This window comes from Lissotriton vulgaris, chromosome 1_1 (genome assembly GCF_964263255.1).
Source record: "Lissotriton vulgaris chromosome 1_1, aLisVul1.2, whole genome shotgun sequence".
NCBI classification, from domain to species: Eukaryota; Metazoa; Chordata; class Amphibia; order Caudata; family Salamandridae; genus Lissotriton; species Lissotriton vulgaris.
The window spans coordinates 1,145,607,820-1,145,635,387 of record NC_141685.1 but is presented as its reverse complement, the minus strand read 5'-3'; the positions used below and the strand labels follow the sequence as shown (position 1 = coordinate 1,145,635,387).

The 27,568-nt window shown below is 43.5% G+C and overlaps 1 protein-coding gene across 7 annotated transcripts in view; it reads left to right on the top strand.

The window, feature by feature from the left end:
- Nucleotides 1-1,656: 1,656 nt before the first annotated feature.
- Nucleotides 1,657-27,568, top strand: part of IKZF4 (IKAROS family zinc finger 4) — a 376,192-nt gene continuing 350,280 nt past the window's right edge. For 3 of the 7 annotated variants that reach the window (XM_086963910.1, XM_086963904.1, XM_086963907.1), the window contains exon 1: nucleotides 1,670-1,803. The gene's annotated coding sequence lies outside the window, so the exon portion shown is untranslated. Of the gene's footprint in view, nucleotides 1,804-27,568 lie in introns of all 7 variants that reach the window. The other 4 variants (XM_086963908.1, XM_086963903.1, XM_086963909.1 and 1 more) reach the window with 2 other exon arrangements.

The window sequence follows — 27,568 nt, the reverse complement described above, 5'->3', positions numbered from 1 at the left end:
AAATTGTTTTTCCATGATTTGGTTTCCCCCAAAGGGGTTTCTCAGGTTTTGTTTTACAATTAATTCCCATACATCAGGCCTAACAGTTTTAGCAAAACAGGGTAGGCCAATGATATGTCTAGTTGGAAAAAGTATCAGTATCATTTGAAGCTTTATTTACAATATACATGATGATAGCACACTTGGGAGAGCAAAGGACAAACCCCCTGGTGATAGAGGTATTTATTAACCTAGAGCTGATTGGTAGCAGTACAAGAAGACCTAGGCTAGCAACTTTAGCATTCCATATGTCCCATAATGGTTGGGATTTTTCAGTGACATCATGAATTCCTTAAATTTGCCATCTTTGGCTGGTATCAACTCAGAGGGTGGGACATGGGGTACTGGTCGGGTGGCCTCCTCTTTTTTGTGGACAAGGGAGGAAAAATCCCTTTCCTACCGTTTTAGTTTCAATGGTGGATGATAGGAGGTTGTTGGAAATATTGTTGAAGACACAAGGAATATGGCATAATCTGCTGCTTTGTCATGTCTTCGATGCTGTGCTTACTTGTGAGGTCACATAATGTTGGGCTGTCACTGTAAGGCTAGGTTGGCAGTGAGAGATTGAGTTAAGTAAAGAGGATGCTGCTCCCAGTGGAGTGTTCATCAAGTAACTTGAACCATTCCTTCTTCAATAAACCTAAAACCTGTTTATCGACCCGATCTGGCTACCTGATTCCAGCCTCCTAGGCAGGAGTCAGATATTGCACTAGCTTGGTGGTTGGAGGGGGTCACCATCTACCTTAGACACAGAGAAATTCATTTGTTGAGATGCCATTATATGGTTTAAGCGATTGCGAAGTGAGAGTTGATCAAGCTGCTGTGAACAGTTTGCTGTAATCAGTTGGTGGTGCTGGCTGGGAACTCAATAGCCCAGAGGGATGAATGCCAACGCACGTTTGAAGTGGAAAGTGGAAGCCTTTGAAAAAAATCGGGGCAATGTATTTTCCCCATTGACTTGTATTGAAGCAGAGTCAATTCTAGACGGGAGACTGCTGCATTAAAGCCATTTGTACTTCAAAAATATGTATTTTCCCGCCTTGATCGGGTCTGCTGGCCTGTATGAACAAACTTGTAACGTATCCTTTGCTACCTCTTGTATTTTATTTGCTCTTGATACATGCACAATTGTCACTAGTGCCTTATGTAACGTAACGTTTGCTTTTGTAACATGCTGACTTGTAATTGTTCCTCATGTATCACTACTGTTCCTATTGTGAAGCGCTCTGACACCTTCGGGTAAAGTCTGCGCTATATAAAACCGCATTAAATAAATAAAAATTGAGGTTTCACTGCTTCGTCCACGTTTAAAAATGAATAGGCTATCACACTGGGAATTTTCCAGGTGTATAAAACCCTAGTTCTGTGGACTGGTCCTGAGCGCTCACCACTCCACATGTACTTATTGCTGTCTCGATTGGTCAGCTCTAGCCCTGCATCTTAGTGTCGTTGGTTGTCTGGAACGTGACGCTCTAGCGCACAGTCTGCTCTCGGTGGTGTCTGGCTCCTAGCTGCCGCCGCTCTGGCCTGACAGCCCTCTCTCTCTCTGGTGTCTGGCGCTCGGTGTTCTCGACACTCGGCTCTTCTCGCCTGTCTCCCGGCAGTGGGACCGGAAGTTGTTGCCGGTTCCCGGATGGAGGAGGCGCCGCCGGGGGTTCCCGTCTCGGGCGGCAGCGAGATTCGGTGAAGAAGAGGTGGCGGGCCCCGGAGCGCCCTCTCCCGGAAGTGGCAGGAGGCGCGGCCCCCGGGAGAGGAGGGGTGCAGGTAAGGAGGCCAAGGAAAGGGGCAACTGACCTGCGGGAAGCACCTCTGCAGGGAAGGACAGTGCACATCACCAAGTAGAAAGGAGGGGGCGGTGGTGGGGGCCCTGAGTAATAAAGTTGAGAGGGATATTGGGTGAGGGTGCACAGGTGAGGGACTACACAACAGCGCAGCGGTCAGCATCCTTTGTCTATCCTGACCACCTTAAATGTATTAATCTGTTGTGTCCACCTTAAAAGGACTCCAACGACCATTCAGCCTTGTGTGTTTATTTATTATGTAATATTTCATAGCGCGGATATTACCCGGAAGTGTTAAACCGCTTTACAGAAGAGCTATTAGTAATTTCCTCAGAATCAAAAGTTACACCAAATCGAGGGTCCAAAATGGGAACAGGTATGAGGCTATGTAAAGAAAGGTAAAAGGGGTGATGCCCAAAGTAGGGCTAAGTGGAAAGACATGTCCAAAAGGGCTGTAGGTGGACGAGAAACTAACTGAAATGTTTTTTAAACAAGAGAACTTTCAGTTAGGATTTAAAGATGGTTCAAGACTTCTCCAGGTTATACACCCTAACATGAATTCAGTGACCTGTCGACCTTACTAAAGACTCCATAAAGAAGGACTCCCCAAATATAAAAAAAAAAACTCCCAGTAGGGATTTCCTAAACACACCACACGTTTCCAACTTAAACCTCTCACAGCTCTTATTTTTTAGAAACCACGTATTTAAAATGTTCACAACAAGAATTCCCCCAACTTAATTACCGTATAAAACTGATCCAACATATATATATATATTTGTTTTGGTGCTGGCTGTAAGCAGCACCTTTCACCAGGTAATTTGTCTTTCAGCGCTTTGGGTATTGAGTTTCTCTAGTGCTAGACATTGTATTGTAATTGCATTTATATAGCACTTACTACCCCTGACGAGGCGTTGAAGCGCTTTTTCGGCGAGTAGCACCCTACTCCGGGACCCATAGAGGATTAGTGTTGATTTAGTATAGTGAAACATGCAAGTAAAGTTTAAGTGGTGGATAGGTAAGTCAGTTATTTGGATTCGGAAAGATAGCAGAAGGATAGAAGAGGGAAAAAAAGGTTTGTATTTATATAGCGCTTGTTACCCCTGATGGGATATTAAAGCATGCTACTGTGGAAACTCATAACGGATTAGTGCTGAATTAGTATGGTGAAATATGAAAGTAACTTGAGTGGTGGATATTAGTCTGTTATTTGGAGTGAAAAGGGTAGCGGAGGGATAAAAGGGAAGAAAGGTTTGCATTCATGTAGAACCTGTTACCCCTGATGGGTGTTGAAGCGCTTTTCTAGCGAGTAGGAAGCTACTCTGGAACAGATAAAGGATTAGTGTTGAAAATTAGTATAGTGAAGAATGAAGTAATTTGAGTGGTGGATATGTTATTCAGTTATTTGGATAGAGAAAGGTAGGTTGCAGGATAGAAGAGGGAAAGAGTTTTGTATGTATATAGCGCTTGCTACCCCTTGATGGGGTTTTGAGGCTCTTCATTGGCGAGTAGCACGCTACTCTTGAACCCATAAAGGATTAGTGGTGAATTAGTATTTTGGAATTTGGAAATTGAGAAGTGAACATGTTAGTCTGTTATTTTGATTAAAAAAGATAGTGGAGGGACAGAAGAGTGAGATTTTGTTTTTTTTGAGGTTATAGCAGTAGGAGGTGGCTTTTTGATATGTAAAATGGTTTTTGAGGGGAAGAGTCAAAGGGAAGAGTTTATAAAGGTTTGTTTTGGGGGATCGGCATGGTAAAAAGAGGTGTCAGATTGTGTCATGGAGGGGTAGAATAGGAGAGAGTCTAGAAAAGGGTTATTTTGGGGATCATAGTAGTGGTTTGGGATAAAAGAGAGAGTGAATTTAGAGGATATATTGATAAATGTATAGGGTGAGAGATAGGGTAGTGCATTGGAAAGAGTAGTAGAAATAAGTTTGAGATGAGTAGAAGGTTGGGCCAGAGGATATGTTGAGATAAGTATAGGCTGAGAAATAGGGTAGTGCATTTGAAATGCTAAATTATAAGAACGTGATACATATATAGATCCATAAGTATATTGAAAGTATATAGATGCATAGAGGAGGTAAGTATATATAGATGAAAGCTATTGAAAGATGTACAGGCTGAGAAATAGGGTAGTGCATTGGATATGCTTTTCAGGAGAAAGATAACAGACACACAGATCCAAGTACATGGAAGGTACATAGATGCACAATGGAAGTAAGTGCATGTAGACCAAAGATGATTTTTATTTATTTATTTACTTACAACAACATAATTGTTCTACATGTTTATAGACAGCAATGCACAAAGATAGGTACATATCTATAGTGAAAATAAATGCTTATATACAGAGGAATATGCTGTAACTTTCTGTCTGCTTATTGTGCTTATGTGGGGAAGAGCCAATTCTTGAGTAGTTTTCTGAAGAAGGTGGTTGTCGGTGGATCTTATGTTGGGGGGTAAAGAGTTCTGATAGAGCGCAGGCTCAACTGCTCAACATAACTCACCTGGGCCCATATGATTATATATACATTAAACAGGTAAACCTACACTCAAATCAATTGGGGTTTTTACCATTTGGATTTTTATTCCATTTATCTTACCAATCCAAGTCACCGATACCTAAAGTCTTAAAGGATCAAAGAAGTTAGAGAAAATAGGTAGCAATAATAACATTTAGCATTTCATAAATAATCACAAACTCAGGAAAGGTTTTAAAATCTTTATCTAAGTAAATCTTTGAAAGACTTATAAAACATGAAAGTCAAATTAATTTCTTATTCTGTTTAGACTAATGCAGATTTTAAAAACAACATTTGCAATAACTTCGAGAGAAATTGTCGTTAAGCATTTGAACAGAGGGTGGGTAAGAGAAAAAGGGAAAACAGTACAATGACAAACCCACACTTAATACTTACCTATTTCGGTGTGATGACCAACCCTGGTCATAGGCTGAGTCACAGAAATTGAATCTCAAAGTACAGGTGCCAGCAGAAAAGAACAGGTGCAATCCAGAATCGGGACTGGTTACGGACCAAATTGGATCAGGATAGGACCACCACAGGCTAAGACCAGCACCACAGGTAAAGTTCAAAACGCCAGCGTTGTAAACCCTCTCTGCAGCTAACAGTTGAACCCCAATTGGGTCATCGATCTCCTCCCCAGAACCCCAATTGGGTTATCGAATCTTCTGACAGAGTGCTCGGCCAGCAACTCTGCTCCAGATTACCTATTGAGTGCGTTAGGTCAGTGACAGGTCCGCTATTCGGACAAGTAGGACAAACTAACTAACTAAGCCTACCCTAGTTATACTATTTTCAGGTCAGTGTACCACCCCCAAATGTGTCAAATGTGTGAATCCCACAATTTTATTAGACAAAGAACGAGGAGTAGCCATCACACCATACTTTTCTAGAAGCAACTTGTCAATCGTGTATTCAAGTTGTTCCCTCTCATAACTTTATCTACCCATGTTCTTTATTCCTCCCGATAGCGAAATGTATCCATGATCATTTTAAACAATTTAATTAATTCAGCTTCCTCTGGCAAGGCAAGGAATTCACTCTTCTCCGCCTTCCATGTCCGTCTTAAGCATGATTCAAGGCTACAGCTTCTGTGGCTTCAGGACATTTGTCGCACAGGCGCAGTTTCTCCAAAGATGGAGTTCAGTAAATCATTTAGGCCCATAATTTTGGTAACATTTAAAAATAAAAAAGAAACAGTTTTAGAAACACAGAATAAATGAATGCACTGTATACCATTTCTTTCTACTCTATTCCCATTATTTTATTTAACTATTGTGTTAGATATTACGCAAAAAGAAACAGCTTAGCAAAGCAGTGATTCAAGCATTGGGCATGACAGACGCATGCGCAGTAGAAAATCCTGCGTAGCAGTAGCCATTTTAGTGCAAGCGGATTATAGTTAGTAAAAGCACATTGGCAAGCTTCCCCTAGATATCTAATATGTCGTGTAATACAATATTAATTAAGACAAAACATGTTAGTTAGTACATTAATATTATTATCAAGAGGATTGAGTACGAGCAAGTCACTTTACGTGTGAAACCTTGCTCCATCAGTTCCATAGTTTGGCTGCATGAACCGAGAAGGATGTGCCACCCATTGTTTTTTCTTGTATCTTGGGATTTTGAGGCGAGATGCCCCTTTAGAACGTAGGTTCCTTTGTTGAATGTGTTTAGTGATTTTATCCTGATGATGAGCGGTCCCATTCCATGTATTGCTTCGTAGGTGATATAAAGTATCTAGAAAGTGGATTTTCTGGCAACTGGTAACCAGTGCAGAGCTTTCAAGGCAGGTGAGATGTGGTCTTGCGGTTTGATATGCAAGTCTTTTCAGGTCGTTAAAGGTGGTAGATGCTATTGGCGTAATCGAGTTTGGACAGAACAAGGGAGGTGGCAGCTTGGACCTTGTGTGGAAATCCTAAATGAGGGAAAATTTGTTGCAGCGTTTTTATAGTGACCAAGCTTGATCTTGCTAGTTTGTCCACTACGAAGTTATTGGGGAGGGGTTTGCCAGGCCCCACACGTGAGTATTTCCGTTTTTGAAGCATTCAATTTGAGATGGCTCCGAGTCATCCACTGATCCACGGCTCTGAGACAACTGAAAAGTGTGCATTTTTCAATGTCTTTGGGGCGTTCCAGTTGGAGTATTTGCGTGTCATCTGCTTAGTTATAGCACATGAGGTGAAATTGATTGATCAGTACCGGTAATGACTTCATGTAGATGTTGAAAAGCATGGGCAAGATGATAGAATCTTGAGGGACCCCTGCTTTTGTGGAGTATGGTTTGGACGAGAAAGGTGGGGTATGGATGACATTAGCTCTGTTTTGAAGGTAGGGCAGTCTACAGCAGTTCCCTCCATGCCAACTTCATAGAAACTTTGTTTCAGAGTGTCATGGTCAACTGTGTCAAAGGCAGCTGAGAGGTCCAAGAGGAGTAGTGCAGCAACCACGCTGCGGTCAACTGTATTCTTCAGGTCATCCCAGATAGCAAGGAGGGCAGATTCAGTGCCTCTTCCCGGACGGAATCCAGTTAGGAAGTCTGAGAGTATGTCATTCTCTTCAATGAATTGTGATATCTGGGCGAACACTGCTCTTTCTATCAGTTTGCCCAGGAAAGGTCCATTTGTAATGAGTCTGTAGTTGTCATGGTTCACCGGGTCCAAGTTTGTTTTTTTCAGTAAAGGGCGTATGTGTGATATTTTTTATTTTTTTAGTTCTTCTGGAAATATTCCAATATTTAAGGAATCGTTGATCATTCTTTCTACTGGAGTGGCAGCAGAGCTTGTTAAAAGAATTGTCTTGAAAGTTTTTGGTGGACAGGGGTCAGAAGGATTGCCAGCAGGCCTGCTTGCTTTGACCAGGTCCATCAATTCATCGTGTGAGATGTGTTGGAAGAAACAGAGAGGCTGGGTTGGAGTATTCTTGGATTGTTGTTTTGTACAGGGATTAGTGCTGATGCTTTGTTTCTGTTCTAAGTACGAGTCCAATGTGTCTGCTTTGTCTGTGTAATGATTTGCCAGTTTGTCTGTGAAATCTTGAGTAACAGGATGAGTTCTTTCCAGGCAATTTGGTTTGCAAAATTCATTGAGTATTTTATAGAATTCTTTATTTGCACATTTAGCATTTTGAATTCTGTCTGAATGGTAACTTTTCTTAGCTTTTTTGATAGCTGACTGGTATAATCTGTTAATTTTTTTTAGGTGAAGTTTGTCTTGTATGGCATTTGTTTTGAGTCAGGTACGCAGCAGCTTTCTAATTTAGGTCACTTGAGCGACCTAGTTCATGCAAACTCCAAATCACTTGCATTTTCGGATGATCTTGGACTTAACCAAACTTTTATTTTTTATTTTTTTTGTTGGAACCTAAATATGTCAGGTCACCTAGGGTAGCCTGGCCTAGGGTAAGACAAATTCAATAGAGGCACATGTGTAAAGGTTGCAAACCACCCAGCAGTAAATCAACGCAATTTCACTCAAAAAGGACGCTACACCAATGTTTGGAAAAATACTAGCTTGTTTATAAAAATAATCTTTGCTCTCTTGTCTTTAGAAATCACAGCTTAGTACATACAGTTTGTCATGAAAATAATAATAATACTTTTAGAAGTGCTAACTTGTATCATTAATCAGCACCAACAGTACATTACATTAGACTCCAAAATTGGTTAGATTTGACTTCTGTGAAGAGTTTTATATTTTTACCCTCTCAGCACCTCTAACCACCAAGGGAAGGTACACAACCAGTGAAGAATGGCAGTGGTTACATTAAATTTACAGATGCACTTGTAACCCCTACAGGGACCTTACATTTCCCTAGTCCAGAATTACTTTCAGCCCTTCTTTTATGGTTAGCTCTACCCCCCCAGATTTGGGTTCAGTGGCTGTTCTTTCCTGGATCTGAACTTGACGAGGTTTACTTCAATGGGTCAATATTCAGTTACTAGCTCCCAGTCAGGGGGGAAACGAACAGTAGTACTGGATCACGTGCTTATGCACAAAGATTAACTTTTCCCCACACAGGAAGACTTCCTTTGAAATACCACTACTCAGTCCCTTGGGGTGATTAGCCTTCCCCTCTTCCCACACACTCCTTACTTTCCGGTAGATACTTTTAAGGCCGAAGTCTCAGTGGGGCTGAGTTGTCAGGAGGGCTCCACCAAAGTACCAATCGGCAGCGGTTGAATCCGCTACTTCCCGCCCAGCCAGCTGCTCAATCTCAGTGCTGGCGCGGGGAGGAGCGGTAATGACACTTCCCCTCTTCCGAGAGCTGCATATGTAGGGCGATCGTGGGCCAAACACAAGGGGCACTTGTTATTGCCCGATGGGACCCATTTTGCAGTAAAGGATCTTATTGGCAATGTGCCCACCCAAAATTGAAAATACAGTTTACGGTCGTGCTGCTTGGTTATTAAATCCCAATATTGCTCTAGAATTGGCCGGATTTTAACTTCTCAAAAACTTCCTGTGAGCGTGGAAGTATGTTATATCGATGGGTATTGAAGATCACCATTTCCCAGTACTTTTCTTTCAAAAGCTCTTTTGGTGGGAAAGACACATTCAAGGGGTCATCCCCCCCCGCATGGCCATACCCATCCTAACTAATAGGGTTCTTATCTCCCGTAGCCATTTGATTTTATAATGGCAATCTGCCTGGATTAGATCATTAAGGCCAGAAGCATAAGGTGACAGTTCTGGCGTGCACCAAATTCTTCACCAGTAAAGTAGCGGGCGTAGTCTTGCAATGTCCACCATAGCTTTTCTGCCTAGATCTAACTGCAATGGACACACTGGTGTGCTTTCCGGGAGGCCTGCAATTCTGAGTAAGAACCTGTTTTCTGCAGTGGCTAGCTGGGATAGGTTCTCAAAACCCCAGATATCCGCCTCGTATAGAGCCAAGCTCACAATTTTCATACCATAAATCTGAAGTACGGGGCTGATGGGCTATGTAAGAGGTTTTAAACTTAGTGTGTAGAACCTCTGATAATTGCTGATACTTTAAAATAGCCATATTGAGTTGGCAATTCCACCTCCGGTCATTTTGTAGGGTAACCCCCAGATAAGTAAAAGCCCTGACTTGTTCCAAAGGGCGGTTATTCATGCATATGCTACCTCTAAAAGATTTATTTTGATTAAAGGCCCTACATTTTGTTTTAGCTACATTCATTTCCAGACCCCGATGCTGACAAAACTCTTCAAAGAGTAACAGGGCACGCTGGAGGCCGCTGGGAGTTTTTGAGATAATCAGCGTGTTGTCCGCAAACGTAATGATGGGGATGTGGGTTCCCGCCAATACGGGGGCATCTGTGGGGGTTGTTGATAGAAACTTAGCGATCCCATTAATAAAGAGTGAAAATAATGTGGGGGCCATTACGCAACCTTGGCGCACACCTCTATCAATGGGAAATGGTCTGGTGACATTACCCTGTGACCCCCACCGTATTTGTGCAAAATTATCCTCATGCAAGCGGACGATGAGAAATAGTAACTCGGGTGTCATCCCCATCCCGTTTAGCACTGTCCATAACTTACTTCGAGAAACCAGATCAAATGCTGACTTAAGGGCAGCAAATGCAGCGTATAGGGAATCCTTACCTAGCACCACTGTCCGCCAATATATTAGTGTAAACAAAAAACCTGGCCAATGGTATTAATATGGGCCCGGAAGCCTGCCTGCAGTGGTGAAAGGATGTCGTACTCATCGATCCAAGCTCGGACTTTGTTCAAGACTAACCGGCCCATGATCTTTTGCAGGGAATCTATAAGGCTATAGGCCTCTAATTTCCTGGGTGGGATTTTTCCCCTTTTTTTGTATACCGGGAACATCTCTGCCCCTTTCCAGGAGTCAAGCACTGGGGCATCTTTGGCAATGGCATTAGCCAAAAATGTAATCTACCAGCACCATTTAGGTTTAATATGAAGAACAATGTCATCCGGGATACCATCTAAGCCTGGTGTTCTTCCCCCTGTTACAGCTCCCAGGGCAATATTAACTTCAGCCAGTGTTAAAGCTGAATCTTGATAGAAAGTGTGCAAAGGTGCAACAGGGACCCACTCTTCATCACTACAAGCATATTGAGGTTTGAAGTGGTTGACCCATTGATCTTGGGCTACATGATTTTGTGGTGCGTCTGTCTGCTGCCTCCCCCATCATCCCATTTTACAATGTTCCAAAACTGCTTGGAATTGCCACTACAACATGCCATTCTCAGGTCCTGCCATCTGCTTTCGTCCCATTGCCTCTTGGCCTTTTCCTGGGTCTTCCAGTAGTTACTTCTGGCCATCCTTACTTTATCTGGTACCCCTGACTTAAGTTCCTTACCCAGTATTCTTCGAGCCCACCTACAATCCTCGTTGAACCATAAACGTAGTTTCATCCTTATAATGTGATAATGTTCTTACCAGCATACTGCTTTAAAAAATATGATCTTAGATGGGTCAAAAATTTGTTATGAGTATCAGTGATTATCTTGAAGAACTTGGGATGATCAAGGCTAGCCTCTAGGTCAGCTATGGTAAGACCAGTGTCCTTATTAATGGTATCTAAAAGATCCGGGTTCTCATCGAGCTTAGCCCATTTTAGTCGCCACATGTAGTTGGTGGGGATCAAATCGAAAGTGAATAATTCATGAGTTGGCTGGGCTGCTGTGCTCTGAACTTGAAAATCTAAGGTTGAACATAAGTGATTATGATCACTCTCTAGGCGATCCCTCACGATCATATCCCCTAAAGAGTGCCATAACTTTAATTTGAGTACCAGTTAATCTATACAACTAGCGCTATGGCCATTGTCAAAAGTATTAGCCCAGTGCCTATCGGATACTGTGCACCCGTTAGCTGCCCTCAACCCTTTTTCAAGGCAAAGTGCCTTGATTTGAATTGCTGCATCTGTCCATTTTTTTTATGGGTGCTAGTTCCAATTTTGGGATACCCCACCTAGTATCTTCCTCGCCTGTGAGGTCTTGATCCTGATTGCCAAGAGGCTCAATGGTGGAGTTGAAGTCTTTAGCCACCAACACTAGGGAGTCCCAGGAAAGCATATCCAGAAGATCGTCGAGGGCCGCTTTAACCTCCGACTTCTTCCCCCCACTATGACTCCTTGCATAAACCGTATCAATGTCAGTGTTACATTGTGGGCCTAATCGCATCCGTATTGCGAGGACATCTTTACTCTGGGTCAAAAGTAACTGGATTTTACAATTCGTCTCTTGTAGCACTCAGATAGTGAGACCCCCTGGTGGTCGACCTTTGCCCCCCTTTATGGCAGTGGTGTGGTAATTCAGGTAACCCACTCGATAGAGAGGGTTCACCAGCCATGTCTCCTGGAAAAGACCGATATCAAACTGGTCAATAAATATTGACCAATCAGGGGATGTGGCCTTAGTGCCCACCCCTGCAATGTTCCATGACAATACAGCGAATCTAAGTGTAGTAAGTCCACAAGAAATCCCCCCCGACACCCCTGTTGGTAGATAGTATTGAGCTGTCCCGTTCCCGCTACTGACGGTACAGCAACAAGTGTCAGTCTTGGTTCTGTAGATGCTAAATTTCGGGGGCTTCACACTCGCTGGGAAATGGTTGTGTTAGATTCATCATAAGATCACCAGCGAATGGGAGTAACCTTCAATCTACCTACTTTAGTGGTGACATACTGGGGGACGGGACCAGCTCTGGGGGATTAAATTTTAATCTGATATTAGAGCGGGTGAGATGTTCTGTGCGAATGTCAAAGATTACAAGGTTTTCCACTAGATGTTGATGAGTGAATGTCAAAGCAACATAGTCAGTCGTATCATTGGGGCATGAGTGTCTTTCAGCTTTGATAATATCATCCCTTATCAATGAACGACAGCCCCTACCATTACAAATACACTGGGTACATTTGTTCTTGAACAATCCCTCATCTTCTCTGTAGGATGCACTTGAAAGTTTGGGGACATTAATCATGTACACCTTATTTGATGTCCTTAACGTGTTACTCCCTCTTTCTACCATTCTCTGGCCAAAGTCTCTATTGACATTGGTATAAGAGATCGGGACAGTAGCCTTGGCAAGTGGCAACGTGGGTCTGAGGGTAGGCATCCAATTGCCTTTCCTCCCAAGGTACAGGTGATTTTTACTAGGAATATCCATATTTAGGGGCCTGGAAGACCACTTGTGCTTGATCTTGGGAATGTCTTGGCCACACATTGTACCATTAGACAGTTACTAGCACCCATAGCTGTTTGTGATGGGGACTTTTGACTCAAATGAGATCCCATCGACAATTTGATTAAATCCACAGCTAAATGCACCTTGCTTAAGTATCACTAAGTATACTAACTGACACTCTGAGGGCTCTTATTTAATTCATCAATAGTACCAGCTTGCTAGACTCGATTTGATGAACAGGATCATCTATGGGTCTTTGCAGACGTATGTAGTTAACAGCAGCCTCTGTTATCTTTACTGGTTCCGTTTTGGTCACCCATACCTCCATAGCTATCAGAGATGCTACTCACTACATTTCCCATGCCCGTGAGGTTTCCCTCAGTCCCATTATGTGAGGAAATTGCTGGCAGATCAATTTGTCCAGCCAAGATTGAGAATCTGTTACTACATGAGAAAGTAGCGAGAGCTTTGTGATTGTCTGTCTGGCATTCAGGGGGTCCCTCTGCCATTATAGATTTTTCTGGTACATTCTGGGGATCTGGTATTTTTGGCCTTTTAGCTGACTTTGTAAACCTGTAGGGTACCCACCCTTTGGGTGGTTTACTACTCGGGATCTGTTGCATGTTGTCCCTGAGTGCTTGATCAGGGTGTGTGGAATCTAATAAACCCTCACATTCGGATAGTAAACTGTCTATCCTATCCATAAGACCACCCTCAGCATCATTGTGACCAGGACTTTTCCCTTTTCCCCTTCTTACTTTCCTCTTTTTTTGCACCCCCCAACCCTCCTTGACATAATTTTCTTTTCCCCCAAACTGGCTAGTCCTAACAGATTGAAATGCAATATTATACGTTTAGGTGCACGGTTTGATCCAAATTAGCTTGGTTCGATTTCCAAGCCCCAAGGTACATACAGGCCCGGCCTTTGCCCCGGCGCGACTGCTTGCTTCCCGCGCTGGGTTTTATAGCGCCTCCAGGCGCTTTCTGATGACACACGTGACTCCTGCCGCTAACACCGCTGGGCCTTGAAGTGCTGCAGGCTGGACACTGCTCTTACCTTCCATTGTAAACCATAAATACTACTGGGGTCTGTCCCATCTCCCCACCTTTACTCAGTCGTTCCCTCCACTTCTCCCCCTCAGTTCACATGGGCCTGCTATCAGGGGCGTCTATTATTTTAGTAATAATTTCCCCCCAAGTTACCAAGTCGTCTACTCTGCCTTATCTTGCCTAATAAGCTTAATATTCTGTTTGTCAGTGACAGCCCATTCCACTATATCTTTCTTCTATTGCTCCCACCAATGAGGGCTCGACGTTCCAGGCAGTATATGGCAATCCAGCGTCTCACCAGGACCACCTCAAATGCTATCATCCTAGCCTTCATTTTCAGCTGTGATCGCTTTGGGACACTGCCCAGTAGGCATAGTTTAATCAGCACTCCAACACACGCCCCTTGAACTGGGCCAGGGACTGTATTGTGTCTCCCCAGTAGCCCACAATATGCGTACATCACCATGTTATATAGAGGAAGTCGGCAGCTATTTGCCTGCAGCGTTTGCATGCCGTAGATATCACATGATAAATCTTGGTGAGACTTTGTATGTCTTATAGAAATAGTGGAAGTACACAAAATTCGCATTTAGAGACACCTGTTTAACCTGTTCACAGGCCTTTTTCCAATCTGTAGATGTCAGATTCTCTGGGCAGTCACTCCCCATCACTCCTGGGCCCGGTAAGTAGTCCCTCCCTATCCTTGACTAAAGATGCATAGAAATGGGTAATCAACCTCCTGAAGTCAGCCAACGCCAGCAGTTCTTGCACTGATTCATGCTGGCTCTGAACATTACCCGTTATTTATCTAGGCTCCAAAGAAGTCCCATTTATTTGATGGTTTGAGTTTTCCAACCAAGCTTATTGGCTTAATCTGTTTCTGCTCTAAATTCAGGGAAATTTCCCTTCATGATCTGTCTTTTTGTAATGTATTTAGGGCATTGATCAAGAACACATACATTCACTTCTATACAATGGTAAGTAAATCCAAATAGACTTTCTTTTGTGCAGTGCCTTTCCAGGTACTTTGGTCCTCTGCCAATTCTGCTTTCGAAAATCCTACATTTGCTTATGCGCCTATACTGATTCAAGCAAAGCAATTTAAGCAAAGCATCGCTGCAGGATACATTTTGACTTGCATTCAGGTTTTCAAAATGTAATCCTTGAAACGGGTTCCCAAAATCAAATTTTCACTTATTCCTTGCACCTTTATATGATTAAATTTGCGGATAGTAACCACATTAGTACTGCAGACAAATTTGTTGGTATCCCCTCTGTGTTATATATGTTGTGCAGTTCCTTGCCTATCTATTTATATGTGCACAGGACCTGCATTTTGGTGGCCTCCTACTAGTTTTTCACATCTGTTTAGGTCGAGCTGGTAAGCATCCGTAGGATGCAGTCCAGATCGACAACTATAGTTATCGACTTCGGGGGAATGACGGACAAGAGGGTGCCACGCGCTTTTCCCCTGGATTTGGGTGCGCGAACGCGCACGTCGGCTCCGTCCACGCGTGCGTACACAGCCAGCCACCACACAGACTAAAACACACTCGCGCTGGTTACTTTCGCTTTCCATCCACCACCAGTCATCGGCTCTTTTAACACATGCACGCACGCATGCATGCATACATTCACACGCACAGACACACAGACACACAGACACACAGACACACAGACACACAGACACACAGACACACAGACACACAGACACACAGACACACAGACACACAGACACACAGACACACAGACACACAGACACACAGACACACAGACACACAGACACACAGACACTCGCACACTCGCACACTCGCACACTCGCACACTCGCACACTCGCACACTCGCACACTCGCACACTCGCACACTCGCACACTCGCACACTCACACACTCGCACACTCACACACTCACACACTCACACGCGCACACGCGCACACACACGCGCGTGCGCACACTTTTCTTCTAACAGCCTGCAAGCTCTCACTTACCGGCTCGGTGTGCAGGTTCCTGGGCCGTCTTTTGGCACGCCGCAGGGGTCTCCTCACCACTCGGGAGCCCCGTGTTGCCATGCAGTCTGCCCTCGCTCTTTCGCCCGGTCTCTCTGAAGCGCCCCGGGACTTCAGCATGGAGCCTGCATGTTTCGGACGTCCTCCTCGGCGGTTACTTCCTGTTTCTTTGACGAGCCCTGCCCACGTCCAAACAAAGGCTGCCTGACTTCCAGAGTGCGCCCGCGATGTTGTAAGCGCCGTGCATTTTTTACATTAGCATTTTTTATATTTCCACGTATCACTTTGTTGTACTTCACTTTCTTTCAATATCACAGATTATTAAAGAAGTCGGTGTGACTGTATGCGTTTGTTCCTCAACCTTTTTTCATATCGCCATTTTGCTCTGTGTGCCTTTATTTAGATGGCACAGACTATTAATCATGCCACATCATTATTCTCCGATTTTGAGAACATCTATTAAAGTCCCTGGACATCTGAAACAAAGTAATGTAATTATTATAATTAAATGTGCTGATCATGTGCAATGCGTTTATCTCTTGCCACAAAGTTCATTGCAAAACGCTGTCAAGCGCCGTCTGGGTAAAACTGCTCCTGTAGGGCTTTCATATGTACTCTGCCTCTGTTACAATGGAATCCATGGAAAGTGATTTAAAGAACATTCAGTTCACAGCCTACTACTGCATATGCAATATATTTACTTTTGTAAAGAGGCACCACTCGCAGGTATACTAAGGGACTTACTAAAGCCCTTTCATATGAACTCCGCCTGTTACAAAATATGTGTGTTTAAAACATGCACTAGTCTGAAACCAGACTCCCGTAGGCTTTTTACACAAGCAGTCCAAAAACATGCTTCAATTAACAGCCTCTGTTACAATACAGTCGGTGTGAGTCCCTCTGCTAACTTTATTTTGGCAAACACTTTTTTGTTTCGGATTGGCAATTTTTTTTCCATCTGCATTTTTAATGTTTCCATATTTAATTTTGCTGAGCATCACTTATTTCAATTTAATAATTTTATTTCAACAGATTATTAAAAAGGAATCCATGCGACGCTTATCCCTTTCCACTAAGTTAATTTCAAAATGATCTCCAGGAGAGCCTGAATAAAAATGCTCCTGTAGCGCCAAAAATCAATTGCTGTTTAGAGCTAGATAGCTGCATGGGTGCGGAGATTGCTGTGTTCCAGGCGCGCGGGTGCCCTTAGAAACATAGGAAAATATGGTCGCAATGGGCTACATATGGGGGTATAGATTTCCCCCCCTTTCCTTCCCAGACCCCTTGATCAGTAAGCGCCCCCATACGTCCTTTTCCACGTTACACCGTACTCCGCATTCTTACTGTTACCTACACGGGTACTCACCCAAACACTTATACTGTATGAGGAATGGAGCTGTCTGCGCAACGTTTTGTTGTTATATAGACATCTGTAGTCAATACGGTTTCGACGTTTGGTACTTTGGCTCGATCCTGTCTTTAATGTGTAACTGTCAAGCTGCTGCCCAAATGGTACCATTAAAAGTCAATAAAATATGTGTTTTTTTTTAATGAATTTCTGTTCCTCCTAAAGTACTTTTGGATGTACGCTGCCTCTGATACAATGTAATCCATGGAAAGCCTTTAAAACAGCATCCAGATGACAGCAATACTACTGCGTACACAATATCTTTTCTAAACCAACGGGGGTCAGGTCAAGTGGCTACTAAGTGCACTTTAATTTAAAAAATCCCGCTTGCAGGCAGCACTTTACAAGAGAATACAAAATATGAATTACAAAAGTGTTGTTATATGTTTTACTACTGCATACGCAATATATTTACTGTTGTAAAGAGGCTCCACTCCCACGGGATACTAAGTGCACTGTTCAGTAACAAATTGATTATTTGAAAAAAATAAATATTTTCAAATTTTTTATGCACAATAAACAAATATCACTAGGGCAAAATTTAATAAAAGCATTTGATACAAAAGCACTGGTAAAACAAATTTACACAGAAAACTAACAATTACAACACACACTCATTCAAACACGATCCACTGTATTACAATACCATACATCACATATTAAAGGCGTGACCTGTTAGCTTTGCCAATGCTTGTTAATGTGGGTGATATCTGAGAGTCTATAATGGACATTTTGGAGAGACATGCTGTTTTTATATTTCATGTAACTTATATAAAAAAGTTTCTTTTAGACCAAAACGGTACCTCTCAAACATCACAGAGATTATTTGCATCAATATTACTATGCTGCTGCTGTGTTAAATGTTGGAAACATGAGTCATAATCCTTCAATATTAGATGTAAACACATTTAAAATTTGGACGAATGTTCCCTGATCACATCACTTGCCTATCCATGAGGCCTGCACTACTGGGCATTCATTGTCCACAAAAACTGCATTTGCCAAAGGTTTGAAGCACTGGGCTAATATCAGCTGGCTATTTAATATGAATTAGCCAAAGGCATGTGGTAGTCTGCAAATATCAGCTGCCCATATGATGTGCATAGGCTTTCACAACTTGCCGCATATAATATACCAACCAAACAGAAGCCTGCACAAGTGGACATTTCTGGCTCGGGCATGTGACATTTGCAGACCTCTAGTATATGCACTGTAATGCTTAAGGCAAAAACATAAATAAAAGGCATTGCCATTTACAATGCCAATAGCTCTAACTTTAATAATGCGAGACCTATTGCATTGCAAATGCTTGTTTTACCAAAGAGATCCTGCAATAATGGCTGTTCCATGGATTTCCTTAGAATGTGCACTGGCCTTTCTATCAAGGACATGCTTTAAGCCCTTCTGTGCCTAGCACTATTAAAATATGTAATCTATGCGTGTTACTTGTGGTGTAAGTGTACTTTTGCTAGTTGTTTGCGATTGGATTTTCCAAGACAAATTGTATGCAATGTGAGTATAGTATTTCATATCTACATTCAGTCGAGGCATTGCACAATACCATGCGTTCTTATTACAAGCTAATTTTATGCAGTTTGCATCTAAATGTTCTGAAAGTTCTTAGTTGTGCCACTGACCAAAGTTTGCTTGAGTATGACAAAGTACCCACTGAAAGAGCAGAAATGAATAATTACACACATCAGTCCTTCTCTATAATTCTAAACAAAGATAAAAACACAGGCTTCATACTAGATTACTCGTACAGACATAATTACCAAGTTATAACAAATAGTCACATCTCTTTCCCCTCATCCCATCTCACTTTCGCTTCTTGATTACATTCCTGAGTGTCTAAATGTAGTATCCTTGTCCTGGATGTCCCTCTGGTTCCAGAGGAAATGGTATCTAATTTCTTCCACGGATTAATGCCGTTTGGTGAGCGTGACTTATTCATTCGTTGTGGTGTTAGGTTACTAGGAACCTCTAGTGGATGAATTAGTAAATACACTTCCTTCGGATGGGTTGTGGGCGGAAGCAGTTCCACGTATATCAGTGTTTATCCTGCCAGAATATCATATCCCGGAGCCATTCTTTGAACTTGGGGGCCCTTCCCCGTTCCCATCTACTTGCTACTCTACGCTTAGCTAGAGGGAGCCCCAGTACGACGTACCTCCTATAAGCCACATCTTTCTGTTCAGTGTATCCCAGCAAGGCTAATTGTGGGGATGCTCGTAGCGTCATTGTTGCCATTTGTGCCAATGCTGTAAAAACCTGTTGCCAATATTGATTTATTCTGTTACAGCCCCAGGCGAGGTGTAAAAAGTGTGCCCCCTTAGCTCCACATCTATCATTGTTGCTGACTCTAAATTTATGCATCTTAGCCGGAGTGCAATAAGTGCGATGGAGAAACTTGAAGTGAGTTATACGCAAATGACTACTAGCAGATATCTGTCCCATTTGTGTACAACAATACTCACACTGTTTATCTGTCAGCTCCGATCCCATCTCCCTATCCTATTGCCCATATACAGCGCACTAACTTGATGTATTGGTAGTTTGGACATTGTGATCTTTAATAGTTTCAGCTCTACTTCTAGCATTTGCAGTGTCTTGCAAATATTTCGAAGTATTCCAGACCCTTTAGCTATGCAGAATTCTCTAATTGTGACCTTGAAGGCCCCCCAAACGGTGGCAATTTGTGTAACAGTACCAATGTTGCGCTGCAAACAATCAGTAATCCCTTGACCTAATTCTGTAGGGAACGCTGTGTCTAAGAGCATCAATGGCATACGCCTCCAATTCCTATGGGATGGGCTGACCTCAGGGACAGTGTTAAATGAACCGGTGAGTGATCTGAATATGTTCTCGCCAGGTGATCTACCCTGGTGATCCAGGGTCCCACACCCCTAGAGACCACCCAAAAGTCTAATCTGGACCAGGACGAATGGATTGCAGAGTGGTGCCTCCTTTGCCGTGGGGTGTAAGTGTCTCCAGGCATCTATGAGGCCATTTTCGGTAATTATGCCTTGCAATAGTTTATGCGTTTTGATATAATGATGTGGAAGGAGGTTGGACCTATCCCAAAATGGATTCAGTGTTGTGTTGAAATCCCCTCCCCAGATCAGGTGTGTAGATCCTATCTAAAGTATCTTCCCCCAAAGTGTAGTGTGAAATTCGGGGTCGTCTGAGTTAGGGTCGTAACAACTCACCAGTGTGAGAGATGTGGAGCCCAGCCTCACCCACATTACAGAATATCTGCCTAGCTGGTCCTGAGCAGCTCCCATTGGAACGTACGGAGTGTGCTTCTTGAGCAGAATTGCTGTCCCCCTGGAATATGTAGAATACAATGAGAGAGCTCGGTGTTCCGCCCATTTACCCAGGACGGGCTGGGTGGATCTCCTGCAACATCGCAATTTGGACCTGATGACTGTCTGAATATGCTAATATCTGTCTGCATTCGCATAGATCCCCCCCAGCCCTTGGACATTCCAGGTTATCAGCTGTATTCCCTGTGCCGTTTTACAGTGTGTCATGATAATATTGAGGGGATTATTTGGAAGAAGGATCAAGTCGTATCCCTGCCTGCATTTATGGATGTATGTACCAGTGTTCTAGTACACTGTTTTGACTGCATTGTACCAACTCCCAAACTCCATCCCATTCCCCCCCCTTCCACAATGGCATCCCAACTGTGCCGTAATCACTATTCCAACCCCTTCTCAAATATCCCCAAACTGTCGATTCAAATGTCATTTCAAACCAGGGTGGATCTCCCTTTGAGATACGCATGAGGCAGTATTTCATTTTTCTGCTTGATGTGTCCAGTAGCGGCCTTGGTTTCCATAACCAACATTGTCGACTTTAATCCGTTACCTGGATGCAGCTGATTCAGATCTATTCACTGTGCTATAATACTTAGTGGGCATGGAGCAGTTTAGGTCAATAGATGAAGTTTTCTTACATCACACTCGTCTCCCACAGGTTACACTCATTATGATGAAGGGGATGCTACTCTCGAAGGAGGGTCCAGAGATCTAGGGTGCAAATCCTTCTGCAGGGCGCGCTTCAGGAATTTGTCCACTTGTTGCATGTTTACGAAGAAGTGCTGCTTGCCTTGATGCATAACTCTGAGGTGTGCCGGGTACATTAGGGCATAATCTATTTGCGATTGTCTCAACTTCCTCTTTGCCAGGATGCATTGTCTCCTAGCTTTTTGCATGGCCGTTGTAAAGTCTGGGTACACTGTGAATTAATTCCTTTCGAAATGGAGTTGCTGCTTCTCTCTAGCTAGTCTCAATGCAACATCTTGATCGCGGGATTCAAAAGTCTTGCAATAGTTGGATGCGGCGGAGTTCCTGGGGGCAACGAGGACTCAGCGATTGATGTTTCTTTTCCGCCACCATATGAGGGGAGAAGGAGTCTGCCCCCAAAACGGTGCGCAATGAATTCTTCCATCTGCCCATTGTTCGCGCTCTCCGGTATCCCTAGTACTCTATTATTAGAGTAGAGCGCTCTTCCAGATCTTCGTTTTTGGCAGCTTTCATTTTCAATAACTTATCCATTGGCATCTGTACGCCAGTCAAAGTGACTTCTGCATCCGAAATCTGGCACTCCGCCTCTGTAATGGGCGCATCATGCTTTTCAAGCTTGTGCACTATGGAGTCCATACGGGTTGGCATGGAATACATCTTAGCCTCTATGGAAGTGAGACTGTGCCTCATGGCAAGCAAGAGCGTTTTTATCTCATCATCCTGATTCTGTGCAGCCTCTTGGGGTTGGTCCATTCCTGTGTGTTCAAGTTCTTCTTGCTGTGCGTGCGTCAACTTCTTGGGTTTGAAAGTGAGCTTCGCTTGTTTCCCAACTGTTCTCCCCATTGCCAAACACAAAACGCCTGCTGCCAATGCAAAATTTATAGTTTGTAGTCGCTATTTACCAACGGAGGTCAACCTTTCTTTTTGGGGTAACGGAGCCCATGCTGCAGCTGCTTCATATTACCCGTCTGGTAGTTGATGTTTGCTGTTCTTTGTGTTAAGGGCAAAGGAGTTCAGCCAAGGTTGTATCTAATTGCTCCTGGTGGACCTTCACCTCACCAGGCTTCCACCAGCCACCATCCTACCCTGTTGAAGCTATACAGGCAATCCTTAGTTGCAGAGTTGCTCCGTACTTCTACTCTGTAGGGACACCCCAAGTGTTCACTGGTCATGAGGGTTTTATATCCAGTTAGCTGATTTTTTTAAAGTTGAAGTGCACTGTATATAACGTTTACTACTAGCTCTGTAGGGGCAGCTCAAGTGTTCACTGGTCGTGAGTGTGTACAAGGTTATGTCCAGCTCGCTGCTTTTACATTGAAGTTGCTTGTGTAACACAGACTTTTTCATTCAAGATGTGCCTCTCGCAGCATCCATGCATCAGGTTGCAGCTCGAGTGTTCACTGGTCGTGAGTGTGTACAAGGTTATGTCCAGCTCGATGCTTTTACATTGAAGTTGCTTGTGTAACACAGACTTTTTCATTCAAGATGTGCCTCTCGCAGCATCCATGCATCAGGTTGCGTGGGGGAGCGGAGAGGTCTAACGTTTTCTGCAGTTCTCTGCGTGGGCACAGCGCTATGTCCCTTGAACTCACTGATGACTCACCTGTGCCACGCAGTGCTGTCTTTTGGTTGCTGTCCCCTCGCGTGCGCTGCCCCCGCATACACCTGTTTTGTAAAGTCCTGCGGGTGGGGGGCGATCGCACCTTACTGGTCTGTTGCGGCCTCAGCCTCAGTACCGGAGGGGGGAGGGAGGGAAGTCCCCTGTGATCTGCAGTATCTTCTGTGGCCTCCGCTGTCTATTCCTTTGTCGTGCTGGTGCACTGCGCTGGAAGGATAAAGTACACCGGTTGCTGTCTGCACTCGGGCGCAGTGCCTGCCGATGCTTGTTATGTGGGGCCTTATCAGAACGCAGGCTCTGCGGCGTTGTGTGACGAGCGTCCGGAAGCGTGAAGGGCCGCTGACTTTATACGACGTTGGTTGTTCAGCGCTCATGGCACCCACAGTCGCCGCTGAAAGCTGCAGCGAGTACAGAGCCTCCTATTCACTCCGAGACCGTCTTTCCTACCAACTATTGTCCGTTTCTTAGCAGGATATTGACGGATAAATATTCCGGACCGCCAGAGCCTGACTGGAGTGCGGCCATCTTGCGTGTGCGCCACCTAACTGTCACAGGGATTCCGTGCTCAGACAGAACTGTGCATAGAGGCTTGGAACCTCAGTGAATTAGGGTGTGCCAAAACTCACCTTAGTACCCAAAAATCCCCTACCAGACTAGCAATCAGTGTCTCATTGGTCATCATAAACTCCCAATGCTTAGACAAACGAGAACATGGACTCAGTACACCTCCGGTAACGTGGAATACATGAACACTCTTTCGTTATACAATCATTTCAATCCAGAACCAGGAGTAAAAGAGGACACATGCATATTTGAAATGTATATTCACTAATGCAGTGTTCTCAAACGCAGTATCTTAGCTAATACAAGCAAACATATTATAAGAAACAGTCATCAGCATAGTCACTAGTCCATAGAACACAAACGGTGAAAGCATAGTATTATGCTAAAATGAATAGGGTTTAACAAAACCTAATTCTCACCCTCCCTAGCTAGTATATTATTTTATATCTAAGAAGGTCTCTTTTGGGTTTTAGCAGAGCGGCCCCATACCTCAAGATCCTAGTGGTAAGGGATCACATCATCAGCAATCAGATCTTCTGCATGCGAAGCACCATCAAGTGTGTTTGAATGCTCTCGTGCAAAGCAATATAAAACGCGCCTAAAGCCAGAACTTGGCTGCAGCTGCATGTATGTTATGTCTAGGAATGTACGAAGATCAGTGCTCACAACAACCACTGTGTTGAGATATCCTTGAAGGTTTCAGCACTCACTGTACAGACACAGCTCGCCAAGCAAGGCTGATATCAGTGTAACAACATATTATTCTCGTATGAATCAAAAACTTTCTACTAGGCTCAAAGCTAAAGCAACAGCTATGTGTCGTGTGCAAAAGCAGCAGAAAGGTAAAATGGCGTTTAAACTCCTAAAAAGCTCATGCAAACTTAACACAGCATACCGGCTATATATATCTATATATCATAACGGCCTCAGCAGAAATAAATATTTAGCTATAAGTAACTACATGAAGTTAGGCAGATGTGCTAGCACTAGTACACATTGTTCTGTTGTATTGCACCCTGTTCTAGAGGCTCCAATTGCAGTGTTGATTCCTGTTGTGAAATTTGCATCTGGACTATTCTGCCCCTTTTTATAGACCCTGCTAAGTACTGCGCCCAGTATAAGGAGGCTCTATGTTAAAGTCTATGCCCAGTTTTAGAGGCCATATTCACTGTATTGTATACAGTTTCAGATGCTGTGTCTGGAGTAGTGTCAATTTCTGGCAACCACTAGTTGTGCTCCTTTTAACTCCTTCGATGCTGATGACGGAATCAGCCGCGGTAGCGCTGTGCTGATGACGGAGCGGTTCCGTCACGGCTCAAGAGCCGCGCCTTGTCGGCGCGGATTCCGCGCCTGCGCTGGGCGTTCCATTGAGCGGGCGGGGCCTTGACGGAACCGCTCCGTCATGAGCACAGCTCAACCGAGGCTGGTGACGGAGCGGTTCCGTCACCAGCATGGGCGCGCCGTGCGGCCGCCCCGCCCTCTTAGCGCTGCGGCGGAATAGCCGCCGCAGTGAAGGTGTTAAGATGGCCACATGTTGAATTGTATATACATTTCTCGAGGCCACATCCGGTGAACTGTGTTGAGCTTTGAAGGAGACATCTGAACTATTGTGTCTTGTTCTTGAGTCCTCATTTCCAGATCAGTAAAGAGATTTAATTAGTGGTTAAAACTTGTAGTATACCAGAATGAGGGTGTGTGAAAACACCCCAGAGTTGTAAGGAATATAGCCGTTTTAATTTCTGATAAGGTATTTAAATAATTAAAATAATACACACAAATGGATTCCCCGAAAGAAAGAGGAGTATTGTAGGATAGGCTTTATATTTTAGTTATTTATCAGTACATGTCACTGGTTTGGATGGATATTTATTTCATGACTATCCTGCATTGGGGCGCTGGAAATAAACACTTCCAAAACAAAATTCATGATTTTTAACCCCCCGAAAATAACGTGCCCAAGTCCTGTGATCGGAGGTATCGGGCTCGAAAGAGTGCAGACGTTTGAGTACTTGGGTCTTACTCTTAACGAGAGTATGACCTGGGCTCAACATCAAATAAAATTTCAGTTAAAGCTCACTCAAAAGGCAGGGGGCATCCTCAAACTTTTAAGTAAAGCCACAGTTAACCCAATCGGACCACCGCTAGAAATCTATAAACTGCAGGCACGCGGGGCGGTAATCTATGGTGGCGAATTGCGGGGCCACAATTGTGCTCCTGCAATGGTCATCACGGAAAATAAGTTCCTTAGGCAGCTGGTATTACTGCCACCAAGTACGCCACTGCTGCCCCTAAGGCTCGACTTGGGCCTTCGACATCTAAATGAGGAGTTGGGCCTTAAACCCCTAACCTTCTGGAGGCGACTCTGGGTAACTCCAGAGCTCAATAATTACAGGCAAGAGCTTGTGGAGGTTCTAAAACTGCCTAATGCGTGGAAACTCCCCTGGTTAAAATACATAAGACAGGAATTTGAGAGGCTGAGCCTCCCTCCTTATATGGAGTAACCCGGAGCAAGCATGTACAAGTATATCACGCAAGCAGCTGGCTAATCTGTATTTTGAACACAATTTATCTGCCCGCCTAGCGAATGCCCAAATAGGAACTTTGTCTAACGCATTCCTTATCACGAAAGACTACTATAAATTGGAGACTGTTTTGAATGATATCTGCCCTCCTGGCTATAGGAAGCTCTTTCTCCAATGGAGACACAGCTCTTTGCCAATTAGAGCCCTTACAAGCAAATGGTGCCCATCTACCCCAAAAAACTGCCCAGGCTGTTCTGCGGATGCAGAAAATGAATTGCATGTTGTCTTTTTCTGCCCTGGATATCAGATCCCAAGGAAAAAGTGGATAGTTCCAATCTGTAAAAACTTGGGAATTAGACAGTGCTCCGAAGCATTCCGGATATTAAAAACTGATCTTTCTCCATTAATCGTTTTAGCTGTAACAAACTTCTTAGCAGCGATGTGGAATAAGAGACTGAACTATCTGAATGCTTAGTCCAGTGGGAGAAGGTAGATTTATGTATTCAGCCTTAGAGAGTTTAATGATTTTCTAAAGTAAAGGCGGGGCGCTTTGATCATGTTTTTAAATGTTTTTTTATGGATTTTGTATTTCCCAGTGATGATATAGCTCAACGGACATGCCCTGATTGATGTTTTTAATCCAATGAAATTAATTGAAGTGTGCTAATTTATATTGTTTAATGTAATGTGACTTCTTTTATGACAATGTTGTCGAAATAAAGATGATAAAGAAGAAAGCATTAGGTTTCTCTAGTACTAAGAAAGATGCACTGACTACAAACAATGCAGAATAATTTCATAAAAATACATTGATAATGTTGACTTTAGTGCCTTTTCTAATTGTAATAGTCTATTTATAGTGAGGAGCATGACCTCCTTCCTAAACCAGCTTTCTTTGAATCTCAACCCTTACATTTCGTAGCAGAGCTAGTAAGTGTACACTTGGGGTAAGGTGGAGGTTCTCGGAAGTAGCGTGCGGGCTGAATTGTATTATTTTGCATCTAGATTGTCGCTGGTGTGCCCCTGTGTTGAGTGTTTTTTTTTTTTTATCTTCCATTTTCTGGGTATTCTTGCATCGGTGAGTAAAACAGGACCGGAATATCCCATGAAGACATATATTTGAATGTTCACTGTACAGTCAGTGGTTGTGTGGTTTGCAAAGTTTTTCCTGTGCAGTCGTACAGGAGACAACACAAGAAACAAATATTTTCTGACCTGTTTGAATTGTTTTTCAATTAACTAAAGGGTGTTGACATGTTGGCAAATGTGAACGCATTTGGGTACATTCTATCACTTGGTCTGAATAATTGTTGCATAGTCACTAAAGTTTTGAAAATTCTGCATTTGTGCCTAGCTTTCAGTTCAGATGTTGTTGAATGGAATAAGTAGTGGGTTCAGACTTCCCGTATTAGACGGAATTGAGTTTAAAAAACAAGTGCACCAACTGACACTCTTGATGTGGTTCTGTTTCCGACCTTGTTCTGTCCAGTGACGTGTGTGTTCCTTTGTGCTGTATCGCTGTCACAAGAAGTCATGAGAGAACATCTCTGTTGGCAGTGGGTTTTGTTTAGGTTTCCTCAACTAATCATGCGTGCAGATACTTTTTTTGCACCATGTGAAATGGCGTTAAAGGCTTTGAGAGTACAATTAATGTATCCCTCAGATTATATTGGTTTGATAACACATTGGCGGAAAGTTGCACGTTCTGGCTAGGCCCCTTCATAGTTTCCCCCATCCCAGCAAGTGAGTATCCTACGCTTCATATTTAGGAATTGGAATAGGGTCCTTTCTGTGCATGTCACACTCTTTCTCTCACTACCAACCTGACTTCTCCTGCAAAACGTAGACTGTTCTGTAAGTATAGGATCTACGCT